At 37.8% G+C, this 15,508-nt stretch overlaps 1 protein-coding gene across 2 annotated transcripts in view; it reads left to right on the top strand.

Annotated features, from left to right (window-relative positions):
• Positions 1–5,377: 5,377 nt before the first annotated feature.
• The window catches only part of LOC106079205 (uncharacterized), a 34,686-nt gene continuing 24,555 nt past the window's right edge, over positions 5,378–15,508 (top strand). Inside the window, exons 1-4 of one of the 2 annotated variants that reach the window (XM_056011075.1) lie at positions 5,378–5,746; positions 8,205–8,381; positions 12,528–12,607; positions 13,549–13,673. The gene's annotated coding sequence lies outside the window, so the exon portion shown is untranslated. Of the gene's footprint in view, positions 5,747–7,136; positions 7,269–8,204; positions 8,382–12,527; positions 12,608–13,548; positions 13,674–15,508 lie in introns of those variants that run through there. The other variant, XM_056011076.1, reaches the window with a different exon arrangement.

The following is a 15,508-nucleotide window of genomic DNA, read 5'->3' on the forward strand; positions in this document are numbered from 1 at the left end:
ATTGCAACTTGTATGTAAATATTCATTTTTTTTCTTATTAAATATTTTAATAAGTTAACCTCGCCAGTTGAATATTCTCCATTTCCTCGTTATTATATCACTATGTCTGACGAAAGGGAAGCTACTTTGACATATCTGACAATTATTATAGAACTATCCAACATTCTATTTTTGGCTGTAACGTCATCTGTGGCTGTAGTTGAAATAGGAGTCCAGCAGAGAGAAAATTTAAGTCTTTTTACTATTTGGGTCCGATAGTTCTCGACCTGGGCGAGAGAGAGAGAGAGGGGGGGGGGGGGCAAATACATTTCTTTTTATTATGGATCGGATCAACACCAAAATAATAGATTAGGGCCTAAAATGAATTCCACTGTTACTGATCGACTCTACAGCCTCATAATTCGCCTTTGAAAGGACCTTCAAAGGGCTGGATAACCCCCAGAGGGGTTGTTCAAGGGACTCCTGCTTTAAGCCTATCTTGTCGTAGCCTAACTGTGGCTTTAGACATGTCTACCTGCCTGCTTAGATTTCAATAACTGTCCTTACTTTTGTGAATAACTGTAACTTCTTCACTGGCCTGTACTGAAAAATTATAAATAAACTAAACCAAATACTAAATAAACTAAACCAAATACTAAATAAACTAAACCAAATACTAAATAAACTAAACCTAATACTAAATAAACTAAACCAAATACTAAATAAACTAAACCAAATACTAAATAAACTAAGCCAAATACTAAATAAACTAAGCCAAATACTAAATAAACTAAACCAAATACTAAATAAACTAAACCAAATACTAAATAATCTAAACCAAATACTAAATAAACTAAACCAAATACTAAATAAACTAAACCAAATACTAAATAAGCTAAACAAATACTAAATAGACACTGCAAACTATTAGACGATTCTCTGGAGCCAGATAAATAATAACTAGATATTGTTTTGAGTCTGAAGAATTAAGAGAAGCCCAGCGGTTTACGTGGCTTGAGATAAATAGGCTGTGACCTACATATTTACCCTCATCTAACCCAGACCAAACTATAGTCTGCAGGCGGCAAAAAAACGTTTTCTTTACGACCTCTCAAGTTTTGCAAAGCTCATATCAAATAACTGTCTGTATGGTAAAAAGATTGTTCACTTGATTTCTCCCACACCCAATCTCGGAACAAGCTGAAATTTCGCACAATTATTTCTTTTACCTGACAACACAAGAATTAATGTTTTTTTTTTTTTGTTTTTTTAAAGTTAACCAATTAGTTAATTAACTATTGGCAATAGATGATTTTTTTTGGTATGTTGAACAAGGGAAAGAAATCATACTTGACAGATCTGTTGGTATAAGTTGAATTAGTTCCCTTAAGGACTCTTGAGCCCTGAGTGAACAGTTTCTTTATGCATTTAAAAAACCATCATGTAAACTTTTACATCTGGTCCAGACAAGTGATAGGATCCTAGCGCATTAAGAAAGCTAATGGCCAAGTATAAACAGTCGGTAAAATATTTCTAATCACACAGATTTATGTCTAGGTCAGTCGTACATACACTTACATAACATGAAAGATAACATGACTGATTCAAACTAATTGATACAATTACACTTATAGATTTGAGAGTTGTTTTTTTTTTTTTTTTTTTTTTTTTTTTAAAGCATTTTTTTTTCTGTTTTTTCATGGTTTTTTTTTCTACGTTATCTTTCATTTCTACTGTCAAAGAAAAAGTCGACAATTTAGCGCTACGTTCATTAAACTAAATCAAATTAGAGAAGGGCTTTTTTAAACAGTACGCGTCGAAATAGTAGTTGCTTGTCTTTAGATGAGAAAGGAGTTCTTGTAATCAAAACAAATTTCCATAACATTCAATCAAGTAGTCTAAGTCTTAGTCTAGGTCTTAGTCTTAGTCTTAGTTTTAGTGTTAGTCTTAGAGATAACACAAGACAAGCTAATTAAAGCTAGAGATTAGATATCGATTGCTCAGCTCAGTTGAAAATATTCACTGGATTAATTGTCTGTGCGCGTGTGTATGTGTGTGTGTAGTTGATGTAACTATGTGTAAAACTTCGGAGTACGCCCATGGCAGTTGAAGTTCTAAATAGTGAAGAAGAAAAAAGAAAGAACTCCTCAATAATGTGAAGAGATGAAAGCTGAGTTGGTTTGGTCATATTTTGATCTCATTGACTGTCAAAGTCATCACTCAAGATACAATGGTCAAGGAAACACGAAGAAAGGGTCGTCCGAAAAGAAAAAGCTGGCTGGACAGCGTAAAAGAATGGACCGACCTCTCCCCTTGATATCTTACTAAGAACAGCTGCTGACCAGGAAAAAGGTGGGGGGGGGGGGGGGGCTGAAACTGTTATGCGAATTGTCACAGCACTCCTACGATAAAATGCAAAAGACAAATGACTCACCGAGAAGTACATAGATACCTAATGGGGTTGTTACGAAGCTGACCTAGTTTAAAATAAGTCACGTCTCATGCATGACAATAATGACAATGCCTTCATATGATAACATGTAGATCTAGATCTAGATCTAACCTAGACCTAGTAGATCTACTAAATAATCATGCCAGTTTGTAAATTATTGTGTGCTACTTTTTATTCCTTAAAGATGTCGAAATCTAGACTATTTCAATATTCAAATGAAAATAAAATAAATGAGGCCATTAATGTAAACACTACCAGGTGACATGGCAGAACTACAGAACATCCCCATTCGTGAAGTCTGGTCTTGCGTGTGTGTATGTTACATATGTGAATGTTCTTCTTATCTTATCTTATATATGTTTACATCTCTCTTGTTATTGTTATAGTTGTAAAGCTGAAGGGACAATTGTGGACAAACCGAATTTCTGTTAGTTAGGACCAATAGCTATATCTTGTTTGTCTTTGTATAAATGTTTGTAAAATGAATTGTGTCCCTTCGTTTCTTTAGTCGCCTAACTGATTTAACACGTTATTGAGACCCCTGCATTTTAGGTGTGGCAGGAAATGACAACTCACTTATACGGATACATTTGAGCTCAACACGACCACTCATACCACTTCACACGTACATAACTCTACCCCAACCCAATACAGGTTGCCCGCTACTTACACAGAGTGAGACCAGGAAGTCTGTCTCATATACAGAGAGTTGGCTATAAATAAAGCTTTAGAGGATTCCATACATCAAATTCCTGAAATTCAAATTATAAGCACAACAATACAGATGAGTTATGGTGTAGGCCTACATTTTGACACCAAATCAGTCCCCTACACATTCCTTAAATAATCACCTTTACCGTTACCTTTGTTAGGGCGCCACACATGATCCGTCGACCGTCTTTTTAATATTTTGTTACTGTTTTTAGCCTTTCATCGAGTCTCTTTCAACGAGAGGTCCGTCTGTTGTTTAATGTCGTCTTCCCTTTAAAGATATATATATATATATATATTGTATACATGGAGGCGCGGTGGCTGAGCGGTAAAGCGCTTGGCTTCCGAACCGGGGACCGGGGTTCGAAGCCTGGTGATGACTGGGATTTTTAATTTCGGGATCTTCGGGCGCCTCTGAGTCCACTCTGCTCTAATGGGTAGGGAAAAGTAAAGGCGGTTGGTCGTTGTGCTGGCCACATGACACCCTTCTTAACCGTAGGCCCTATAGACCACAAGGTCTGAAAGGGGAACTTTACTTTACTTATATATATATATATATATATATATGAAAGTAAGGTGTATGTACGTACGTATGTATGTATGTATGTATGTATGTATGTATGTATGTCCCGCATAGTAATCAAAACCTTTTCACAAATCTTGATAAAACTTGGTATTAAATCTTCTTTAGATCAAAGCGGAGACCCCAACGTATATTAAATGTCCCTTCGAAAACCAGAGGGTCCTAAAATAAAATAAAAAATACATCTAAATTCATCTTTATTTAAGAACGAAAGTTTTTTAACAAATTGGGAAAACCCATTCTCACTGTATTTTCTACTATATATGAATATACCGGCTAAACGAGTAAACTATATTAGGCCTACATTTATTTTCCTGCCAAAATTCACTGCACTAGATCAGTAACACCATAAGGCTTGCGGGCAGCGGATCATATTCGTCTAGTGATAAATTAACATAAAAAAATGAATAGTTTTAGTAACGTGTCTCATTTCTAAGGCGATGAACGAACTCTGGGTCAAATAAGATTTAAAATTGTGGTTCCTAATTAGAGATCGGAAAACGAATCGAACCCGAAATTCACTTACGACCAAACCGAAACCGAATTTGATGATGAAAATAATGTAAGCCTATCCTAAAAACAAACTCTCAAAGAACCCCGTGTTTTTTTTTTAAGATGTCAAGCACTTACTGCCTAGTTTATTAAGTATAAATGTTTCTAAACATAGAAAAGTTGTAAATGTTTAGTATTACAACTTTTTACACAGAATTTAAATATGCCAACAACTCAAATTAAAAAACAACAACAATATCGGAGTTTCCCGTTAACTGACGTTTGATAGCTCTAAGACTATAAGCCTTCCTTTAAGAGAATTGTTTAACAATTAAACCTCAATTACTTCAATACCACTTCACTTCTTCTCACCATACTGATTACAAAGGCAAATTTCTTTACGATAACAGAAACAGATAGCAATAATTCCTAGACACTTGTTCTCCTGTTTACTGGTCCTCACCGAGTGGGACTTTATAATGAAAGATACGCTTAACAGTATTTTGTATATTTTATCTGTTTCTTTTCAAAACGACATCTATTTATAAATAAAAGCTACATCTATAAAATATTAACAGTGATGGAATTGATATTTGACGATAGCCTTCAAAGGCTTACAGTCTAAAGCAGGGGTTCTCAACCTGTGGGTCGCGACCCCCTTGGGAGTCGATTGACGATTTGCCAGGGGTCGCCAAAGACCATTGAAAAAATGGATTGTTATTGTCTATTCTTCTATAGCTGTGTGTGTGTGTGTGTGCGGGGGGGGGGGTCGTGGCTAAGTGGGGGATTGTAAAAAGTGGTCGCCGAGAATAAAAGGTTGAGAACCGTTGGTCTAATGGATGTATATCGCTGAGACGTTTTATTAAAGTATTCCCAATCCATCTCTTATAAAAGGATCCACAGCTGAATAAGTACAGATGGGTCTTAATGTTTTTCTTAAATGTAGTGAAGCATGCTGTTTCTCTTACATCAATGAGGAGTGAGTTCCAAACCTTTGGTCCGTGCACTGATAAGGTCCAGAGACCGTAGCTTTTGAGAGTTGGGTAAACTCGAAAGTTCCCGGGACCCATCGGTTCAGAAGCCTACCCTTTTTTCCACTCAGCCACCGCGACCACTTTATAAGTATAGTTAAGTAAAACATGCATATATTGAATGTAGCTTATATACAGATTGATGTTCGGGAGGTTTATATGTTATGAGGAAGTGTAGGTCACATCGTGTGTAGAAAATGTGTTAATGATTGGAGCACTTGAAATCTGGTCGATGATACTAGGGAATTCTTTAGTGTAATAGAGTAATTTATTTAAAAAAGAATTCACATCCTTGTTTACGGGTGTTGATTGCATATAAAACGTCAAGATTAGAGAACATATTATTTCTATTTCAATCTACTAATGAATGGTGGCTAAAGGGCAATTTGTTTTCTAGTTTAATGAGGAATTCGAGCGAGTTTGCACCTTCTTTGTCGTCAATGGAAAGACAATTGTTTCTGTGGATTTTATCCACTGCTTCTATGATCTGGCTCGTGGGTACGTAGAATAATATTCAGATTCCTAGCATACTCAGTGCGCTATGGTCCCATCTTTCGTGTGTATATGTGTGTTAGCGGGGACTTTCTGGGAGAAGGCCTCCGTGCTGCTTTTAGGCGCTCAGCAAACACAGTTCTGAACAGGTTTCGAGCTCGATCCCCTGGAAAGGTAGTAAAGAGGATTTTACCACTCAGCCAGAGATCATAATTTATTCCAATTTTCTAGTTTACTTCCAAATCGATCAATATATTTTTTTAAAGAATCAGAGGCAGTACTATTACATTAATGTGGTGTTATTTCAAACTACAGACTTGCTTGTGGAACTGACTTGTTACAAAGTGATATAACATATTTTCATATTTAACAAGAAAAATATTTTAAAAATTCTTTTTTTAAAACCAAAATTATATTAAGTGTAATTGTATCCATTAGTATGGAACAGTCATGCGATTTTATTAGAATAAAATTTATAGTACATTTAGACTTAAAACAATAAATCTGTGTGACTAGAAGTTTTTGTTTTGTAAAAAAATGTTTTACATGTTCCTTCAGAGTTGAAGATAATTACTTCCTAGTCCAAACCTCCTGCAGGACGACGGGGGATGGGAGCGGGCAGGGTTTGAACCCGGGACCTTCGATAAATCTGAACGACAGTCCAGCGTGCAAACCGCACGACCAGGCTGTTTAGCACAAATGATATGCTTGTAGCTTTCTCACTACGCTATGATCCTATCACTTTTCTGGACCAGTTGGGGAAAGGGAGGGTGAAAAGAAAGGGGGTATCTGAATGAATGTTACCGTGAAGGCTTTTTAAATGCATTAAAATAATAATAATGATAAATTAAACGATCTAAATTCGAACTCTAGGGCTAAAGGCTCCTCAAATAGTAAATAAGAGAAGAGTCAGAGAAAGGGAGCAAGAAAGGAGAAAAAAATGAATGGAGAAAGGGGAGAGAAATCAGAGAAATGATAAAGAGAAGGGAGAGAAAGAAAGGGAAAGAGAGGAGGGACGTGAGAGAGGAAGGTAGAGAAATTCGGAAGAAAGATAGGAAAGAGATAAAGAGAGGCACGAAAGGGAGAGAAGAGAGAGTGAGATCAGAGAGGGAGAATCACTTAAAACTATTATGACAATTTGATGCTATATGTTCGGTAACTACATTGCTATTCTAAAGTAACCTATATCGTACAAACCAAACAATCAACTTTTTAAAAAGACAGATTGAATCCAACAGCAACATTCCTATTCCTTAGAAAAAGACACAGTGCTCATCTTAATGTGCATACAATCTGAGATTCTGGGGGAAAAAACAACTCTTTATATATATATATATATTCTTCAATGCAGAAGAATGTTATTTAAAGTTTTTATATGCTGATTATTAGGAAACAAGTCTGGTGACTAAGTGCCGGAGGATTCCAGCTACCAGTCGCCTCAGCGTGGCGCCTCCGGTGGAAACGTCTAGTAGTGGAACTAGATAGGCTAAGTACGAGTAGCGAACCAGGCCCTAGCGGGACCCCCTGGGTGAGCTTTTGTTTTTGTTATCTCACTCGGAGTAGGGATGGAACAAGTAGCCCGCACACCAGTCCAAAAAAGTCCGCCACGCCGTTCCACAAAGGGGGCCGTCATCAGAGACCCGTGCCTTAGGAAGTTGATTTCCTTAATTATAGTTAAGCAGTAAGCAGTAATAGTAAAATCGAAAAAAAAAGATACATTCGAATTGAGCTGGGAACAATCTAAATAATGGTAATTTCCTTCACCTTGATTCTTGGACTGCTACTCTTCCCAAATAACTTAAGCATTTGATTCAGATGATCCAGGGGTTGAGAAGTCTAATAACTACATAGCGCTGCTTAAAATTTCTCACGAAAAAGCTTTGAACGTTTCAGAAATATTTTAGACAAGTTGATATACCGTTAGGTTAAATTAATATATTTTTCCGAATTTAACATAGCATTGTAAACCTCAATTTTTACAAAACTTCTATTAACTTACTCCTCTGTCTGTCTGTTGCTCTGTATGTCTGGGAGAATTCTTTTACATAGCATTGTAAACCTCAATTTTTACAAAAACTTCTATTAACTTACTCCTCTGTCTGTCTGTTGCTCTGTCTGTCTGGGAGAATTTTTTTACACTTTTTTTTTCTTCCACCTCACATTCTCGAATCAAGTTGAAATTTCGCACAAATTTCATTTTTATCAAAGACAATAGATGGATAAAAAAAAAAAAATAAACTGATTAGTTATTTAAAAGTATTAATTGATTTTCTTTTACTTAGAAAAGTGGAGCTTAATCTTGCAGTACTCAGATATTTAAGTATTTTTAATATTTTCGCTTCTTTCCTAAGAGGGTTCTGACATGCTAATTCTCTTCCATGGTAAATAAATTTAATTTATAAGCTGTACAGTGATGTAGTGTCCCACTCTTATTAAACATTTACTATATCTAATTTTTTTTTAGCTACAGAGAACAAACTATGTATAGATGGGATGAGGTATCATGCACGTACTCACTCGTGTATGATTGTAATCAATGAAAAGAAATCATATCACCACGCTGAACACTCTTGTAAGGTCACGTACACAGGAGGACACCTGGTTTACATTTTTGATAACGAAACGGATATATTTGTAAGAGGTAAAGCATATGATACTAGAAAAAACAAATGATGTACCATTTAACACCTAGCAGTTTATCAAAGCAGATTATGTGATGGTCATCTATAACCGACATTGAACGAAAATATCATGTAGCCTGCACCATTTCAATTCAAACCGCATTTACAAATTTAAATAAATGTACATTTACTAATGTCAAGTCACCCCTAGAGATCGGAGGACTAAGAGGCAACTTAAAAACCCCGTTAATCAAAATCCCAGTCAATATCGAGATTGGAACCTGAGATCTCTCGGCTCGGAAGCTAAGCTTTTTCCACTCAGCCTTAACGTTCTATATCGCGAAAATATATTAGTCTCTGGTTTTAGACTAGAGTACGTTGTCTGGTGTTAGGCGCTTCGGCGCTGTGTCTTATGTAATTAAATCAAACGGAGGTAAAACTCAAATCACGAAATTCAATAACACAGGCTAAATGCCAGTAATCTATATATTTAATTCTCTTCATAGCTCAAGAGTTTCGACAAGAAGTAAAAGAAAGATCACTCTTATATTTCTGCAAGTCGGACAAGAGTTATCCCACGTAACTTTAGCGGCGAAAAAAAAAAGAGAAAAAGGGGGGGGGGGAAACAAGTAGTATACATAGCAGGGCCGGACATAACCATCGTGACCTAGAAGTCCTGTAAAGATCACTCTTTATTTTTGCTCGGACTAGAGTTACCCAACGTAACATTAGCGGCGAAAAAAAGAGGGAAGCGGAGAACAAGTAATCTACTCTGTATTCACCCGTCACTAAATAGCAGGGCCGGATTAACCGTTGTGGGGCTCTATGCGAAACGGATTTCGCGGGGCCAAGTTTGGGTAGGTATACAGAAAATAAGTGAAATTTAAGAATTTGTATTTTAAAAAAAATTCGTCTTTGCTTTTTATTCATTCTTTACTACCTACAGAATTACTTTACGAGCCATGCGTGTAGCGAGCCATACAGTATATCATCAAAATTATGTTTCCTACAATAGCGAGAATTACCAAATGTTTCAATCTATCTTCGAGAATTGTTGACCTCGAGTAATTCTTCATTAGTTTGAGGTGCGAGAAGCTTCTTTTACCAGATTCCACAATTACGGGTATTGCATAATGCCGTTTTTTTTTCATTGCGCGTAGGATAGCGTTTTCCATGTTGAATGACACCCCAAGATGACAATTTTGTGTCTATAATTCAGGAAAAAATATTTTTTGGGGGTTTTCAAAAGATTTAAATAATTTCCGGAGATTTCCAGGACTTTTTCGTATATTTTGCAATTTAAGGAAATTTCAAGGAGCTCCTGGTAAATCAGAAGGCTGCGGGAATTCTGATATAAATAAAAAATGGTTTAATTTAATAATTTACACCTAGAATTATTGCGGGTCCTTTGAAATTGCTGGGCCCACTGCGGTTGCAAAGTGGCATTGGCCTAAGGCCGGCCTTGCAAAATAACGGCATATGCTACGCCGTGGGTCGACTAGTATAAGATAGTCGACTCTGATAGCGAATGTCGAAAAAGACTTTACTTACTTAGACTTAGGTCCTCCCGCGCCGTTCGGCGCATTGGGCGGCAAGCTGTCTCCATAATGATCTGTCACTAGCAATGTCTGAAGCCTTCTCTCACCTGGTGTCCACTGTTCTGAGGTCCTCCATGAAGGTGTGTCGCCAGGTAATACGAGGACGTCCCTGTTTGCGCTTTCCTCGTTTTGGCTTCCATGTTATCGCAACTCTTGGTGTGCGTAATTCATTTTGACGTAGAACATGTCCCGCAAACCTCATGCGACGCTCAGTCACAACCTCACTAAGTGTTCGACTCCCAGTTCGGCATAGGATTTCCTTGTTTGAGATCCGGTCTGTGTAACTGACTCCCAAAATCCGTCTCAGCCATCTCTGTTGAGCCACATTTAGTCTTTTCTCAATTTTGACAGATGACGTCCACGTCTCACATGCATATGTAGCAGTTGGAATGACGATTGTGTTGAGAAGGTGTATTTTTGTCTCGAGTCCAATGGCTTGGCTTGGCCAAATAGGTTGCAGCCTTTGGAAAATGCTCCCTGCCTTTCCTATTCGACATGCTACATCATGGTAAGCATCTCCATCATTTGTTATGATGCTGCCAAAGTACGTGAACTTGTCCAGCTCTTCAAGCTTTGACTCGCCAAGTCTGACGGGGACACCCTTTGCCTTATATCCAACTCGCATAATTTTAGTCTTATCCAAGTTTATGCGGAGGCCAATTTTGGGTGCCTCTCTGTCTAGGCTCTCCGTCATTTCTTGAATGCATTTATTTGTAGCCCCGAGTAGTGCAACATCATCAGCAAAGTCCAAGTCCGTCAATCGGAGTTGTTCATGCCATGGAATACCAAAGGCAGTCTGGTTCATTGCTCTCCTCATTATGTAGTCGATGGCTAGGAGGAAAAGGAAGGGAGATAAGATGCACCCCTCTCTCACACCTGTCTCGATTGTAAAAAACTCTGTTGTTCCCTCTTCTGTTTTAATGCAGCAACTAGACTGACTGTAAAGGTGTCGTAGGATCTGGACGAATTTTTCTGGGATACCGTATTCTCTAACTATTTTCCATAGTGATTCTCGGTGGACACTATCAAACGCTTTTTTGAAGTCCACAAAACTGATCGTTAGCCGTTGTTGGTACTCAAGACTTTGTTCTATGATATTTCGTAAAACGAAAATCTGCTCTGTACATGATCTGTCTCTTCGGAAACCTGCTTGTTCTTCTCTGAGCCTTTCATCTACAGACTGTTGAAGCCGTCTCAACAAAACAGTACTGAAAACTTTGCCTGGAACAGAAAAAGACGTTTACCAATAACGAACTAAACCGTTGAATGTCTTCAAGCTAAATCTCTACGTCCATAAAACCTGCTTCTCTCTAAAGCCTTCAGAAGTATACTGCTTACATTTCGCTCGCTTTTTGTTCTCCAAATCCTATTCTGGTTTTACTAGTCGCGTTATAGTCTCTAAACATTCCCTTTCTATGAAACAAATAACTAATTCCTAATCATGCCATAGAATTAGCTAACACATTGCCACTTAGACCCCTCTGACAGACACAAATATTTATGGTTGAGTAGCCAAATCAAAACTTAGGGTCCTGTAGTAGGTGGGGGATCTGAGATTTGCATTTATGATCCTTATTGTATATAGAATTCACTAAGTAGATAATCTCTTTAATCAGCAACTATCCGTATCTGGGGAAAAAAGGGGCAGTCGCTGTTTGAGTCAATCGCAAGGTGCTATATGTCAAAAACAAAAGTCAAGTTCCCCTTTTAGAACTTGTGATCTACGGGGCAGATGATGTAAAGGTCATCTGTGTCTGTGGCCCACGGTCAACGATGGTGTCATGTGGCCTGTACAATGACCAACCTTTACTTTTCCCCAATTAATGTCATTTGAGCTGGGTAGCTCAGAGGCACCCTAAAATCCCGAAAGTAAAAATCCCTCCGGTTCGATGGCTAAGCGCTTTACCCCTCAACCAGCGCTCCCCCCCCCCCCCCCAGTTGCAATAGTTGCGAATGAGATATATGTACATATGTACTTAAGTCTGCGTAAGAATTTCACAATGGTTTTTGTTGTGAATACACCATATTATTTTCAAATCTGATGAGATATCGAACTTTCTGTTCGAGGTGTTATATGTTATAAACATATGGTAGTAGATTCATATGGGGAATGAGCATAAAGGAATGGTCTTTGATTGAAAATGACGTACACAAGAATGGTAAAAAGAAGGGTGAAAGTGCAACGGCGCCCAGATGCCCGACCTGTGATCTCAGCTGTGTTTTTAAGGACTGCCCAACCTGTGACCGCAGCTTTTTATCAAGGACTGCGCAATCTGTGAACGCAGCTGTGTTTTTAAGGACTACACAACCTGTGACCGCAGCTTTTTATCAAGGACTGCACAACCGGTGATCGCAGCTGTGTATCAAAGATCGGCCCTTTTTAATCACGAGAGAAGTTGCAAAGGGAAAATGTGATCTCTCAAGACGTAAAATGCCAAAAGACAACGTAGTACTAGCGTTGCCGTTGTAAAGGTTTAGTTGAATTTTCTGTTTTAATTTCGGTTAATTTCGGAATATATTGATCGTTTATATAACTCATTACAGATGTATTGCTTTTCATTTTTTCAGAGTTATTAACAAATGATATGATTGCCTTTATTGGTCTGAAGTTTAAAAGTGGCGCATATAGATGGGGCGACCTAAAATTGGTAAGATAAACACTTGTGATTTCTGACTCATTAATATTAACAACAATATGCAAAGCAGAAATGCAATCAAAATCCTTTTTTCTTAAAGTTACTAGGGTTGTTGTATTAATTAGTTTGGTCAAGTCATTTCATTAAATTTGTAATAGATCTAGAATCTAGATCAACAAACATACGTCTCTGCGATTAGAAATATTTTTATCAGTTGTTTTTTTGTCATGCTTTTAGCTTTCTTTATTTTTCTCTAATCGTATCACTTGTCTGGCCAAGCTGGGAAGAGAGCAGGGGGAGGAAAGAAGGGGGTATCTGGAGGAACGCTTTTAAAATACAATTAAAAAAAAAAGTGAACGACCTGAATTTTAACTTTTGGCTAAAAATGTCCTCAACCTGCTCTAAGCCAGAGAAGTACTTATGAAAATATAACGCATTATTGTTGTTATATATTACTTCTGGTGATTTCTAACTATAGGGTGAAATTTCAGCTAATTCAACTTATACCACTTTATCTGTCAAGTACAATTTCCTTTCCTTGTTCAAGCTACCAAACAAAAGAATTAATTTCAAATATTTAATAAAACAAATATTTTTTAAATTAATTCTTGTTTTGTTTTAGTTAGATATAAACTTTGTAAAAAAAAAAAAAAAAAAAAAACACACACAATGAAACCAAGGAAAATAAGCCCAAATGCTACTGATTACGGCCATACTATTTGATTGTCCCCCTTTATTCTGACAATGTTTTACCTGAACAATTACATCTAAAAGAGCTTAATTAATAAATTAAATAACATTGTTAACTCTGGTGGTATAGATGGAAGTTCAACCTGGGCGGTAACAAGTTCTCTAAGTAATTTTTGTTACCTATATCAGTTATAAGTTTTTATGTTTTAGAATACGGAAATTGCAACAATTTTATTTTACTTCTTTTTCTCTCATTTTTTTAGGAAGTTACTTATTTTGGATGGAAAAAAAAAGGCATTGAATTCGGAAAGAGTCTACGCTGCCGTAACACGCACAGGATGGACTGAGGTCTCTCATTCATCCTACTTTGTTTGTCAACAGACATGCGGTAATAGAACTGAAGCTTTAAAATATCTGTATAGTGGTGTCTTTCCTTGGGGTATCGTTCAAACTAAAATACTGCACATAGTGTAACGAATCTTTAATATTCAGGCTCTCTGCAAGTGCACCAGACGGCACTGTCAACTCAAAGAACTCAGGGCTCCAAAGTTACGTAACACCTTAATAGTTGAATAAATAACAGCCAATACTGTACATTTGGCAACACGTAACACAGGCTGTAGATGTCTGAACCGTCGTATCAACTCTGTACTGTAGAACGACCTCTACTGGCTGAGCTGTACCTTGTTGAATTCAGTCTTGACGTACTGAACTGACTCGACAATAGGGAAATTGTGTCTCATTCGACTCTGATACCTTCGCTCTTTATATAGGGTCCCAAATGGCCTTCTAGAACCGGACGAAACATTACTCGACCCTTCTGGTTAATCTCATGAAAACCTCCAACGTGCTTGGTCTGAAAAGTATTCATTCTAAGCTGTTTCCGCATACCTTTTGATCGTCTAAGAGTTATAAGTTTGAAAAAAAAACAACTGTTTGTTCTGTCTGGAAGAGACCCGAGTCAATGCCTATGTAAAGCATTGCTATTTCCGATGCATTTGGCACCCCGGGCGCATGGGCTAGACATGGCCGAAGGCCGAGTGCACCGGGGACCTCCGCGGCTTTTCTATGTTGTACCAAGCTAACCGTGGACGACTCGCCATTTGTGTAACTGTCCCTTGAGGAACGGCGCATGGATTATCGACAAGGCCGTGAGAGCTCTCTTTCAACTCCGCTCCGTGCAATGGGTAAACTCTCGCCTACCCGTGGTCACCCCCACGGGAGTTTTGTTTTGCTATTCATTTAGCCTAATCACTTCCTCTAATGGTCGTTTCCACACGAGCGCCACGTTGAGGCAGAATAGCGTGCTCGCGACAAAAATGGTTTAGCCAGCTTTCCTTCCGACCTACGCTCTGTTGCCAGAGGTACGAGGCTGAGGTATATGTGAGGGAGGAGAGTGAGTAGGGGGATGTGTGCACGTTGTCTTTGCCCATAAACGCTAGTTGACCGCCCGGAGGCAGCATTGTCCTGGACTTTGACTGTGCCAGTCGCGCTAACACGACTTGAATGTTGGACCACCGTGGTCCTCGAGCTTCCGGCCTGGAGACTTTTTTCACCCCGACCTCACATCCGTGGCAGTTCCCCGCCTTCGAGGTGTCTCCAGGGGTATCGGTGAGTGACATCCTTCTACCGTTGTTGTCCAACTCTATGAAAAAAATCCTATTTCACGGATCTAGGCCATGTTTACATGAGAGAAGATTGAAAGGATTTATATCTAGATCTTATTATAAGAACTACACTTTGCAATGATAGTTTTTTTTACTTTGACACATGAAAATTACAAAATATAGTCTATTGATTTCATTTTAATAAAATTAAGCTTCCAATTTATCTTTCAAAAGCATTTTTACATAAATTCGTTCCTTACACCTGCGAATTTAGAAGTCCTGACGTACCTTACAATATCATTTATTTAACAAATCGGGTAACTCCGTTTTAATTGTACTTTATATTTCTTTCGTTTGAAATAGATATGGATGTATTGGCTTAATGGGTAAAACCCATTTTGCAAAAAAAAGAAAGCTAAGTTTGACATAGATCTAAATCCAATTCACTAGATTAGTAATACACAAACTAAGGCCCGCAAGCCGCGGGTAATGCCTGGCTTGTATTATTATAAGATATTTATAGTTGCTTCATCTATTTAAGCATTTGTAACAAATTAGAATAGGTAATTCTTTTAGACATAGATGAGACGAAGCCTTCAGCAACATACCCAAATTA

Source organism: Biomphalaria glabrata, chromosome 14 (assembly GCF_947242115.1).
Source record: "Biomphalaria glabrata chromosome 14, xgBioGlab47.1, whole genome shotgun sequence".
NCBI classification, from domain to species: Eukaryota; Metazoa; Mollusca; class Gastropoda; family Planorbidae; genus Biomphalaria; species Biomphalaria glabrata.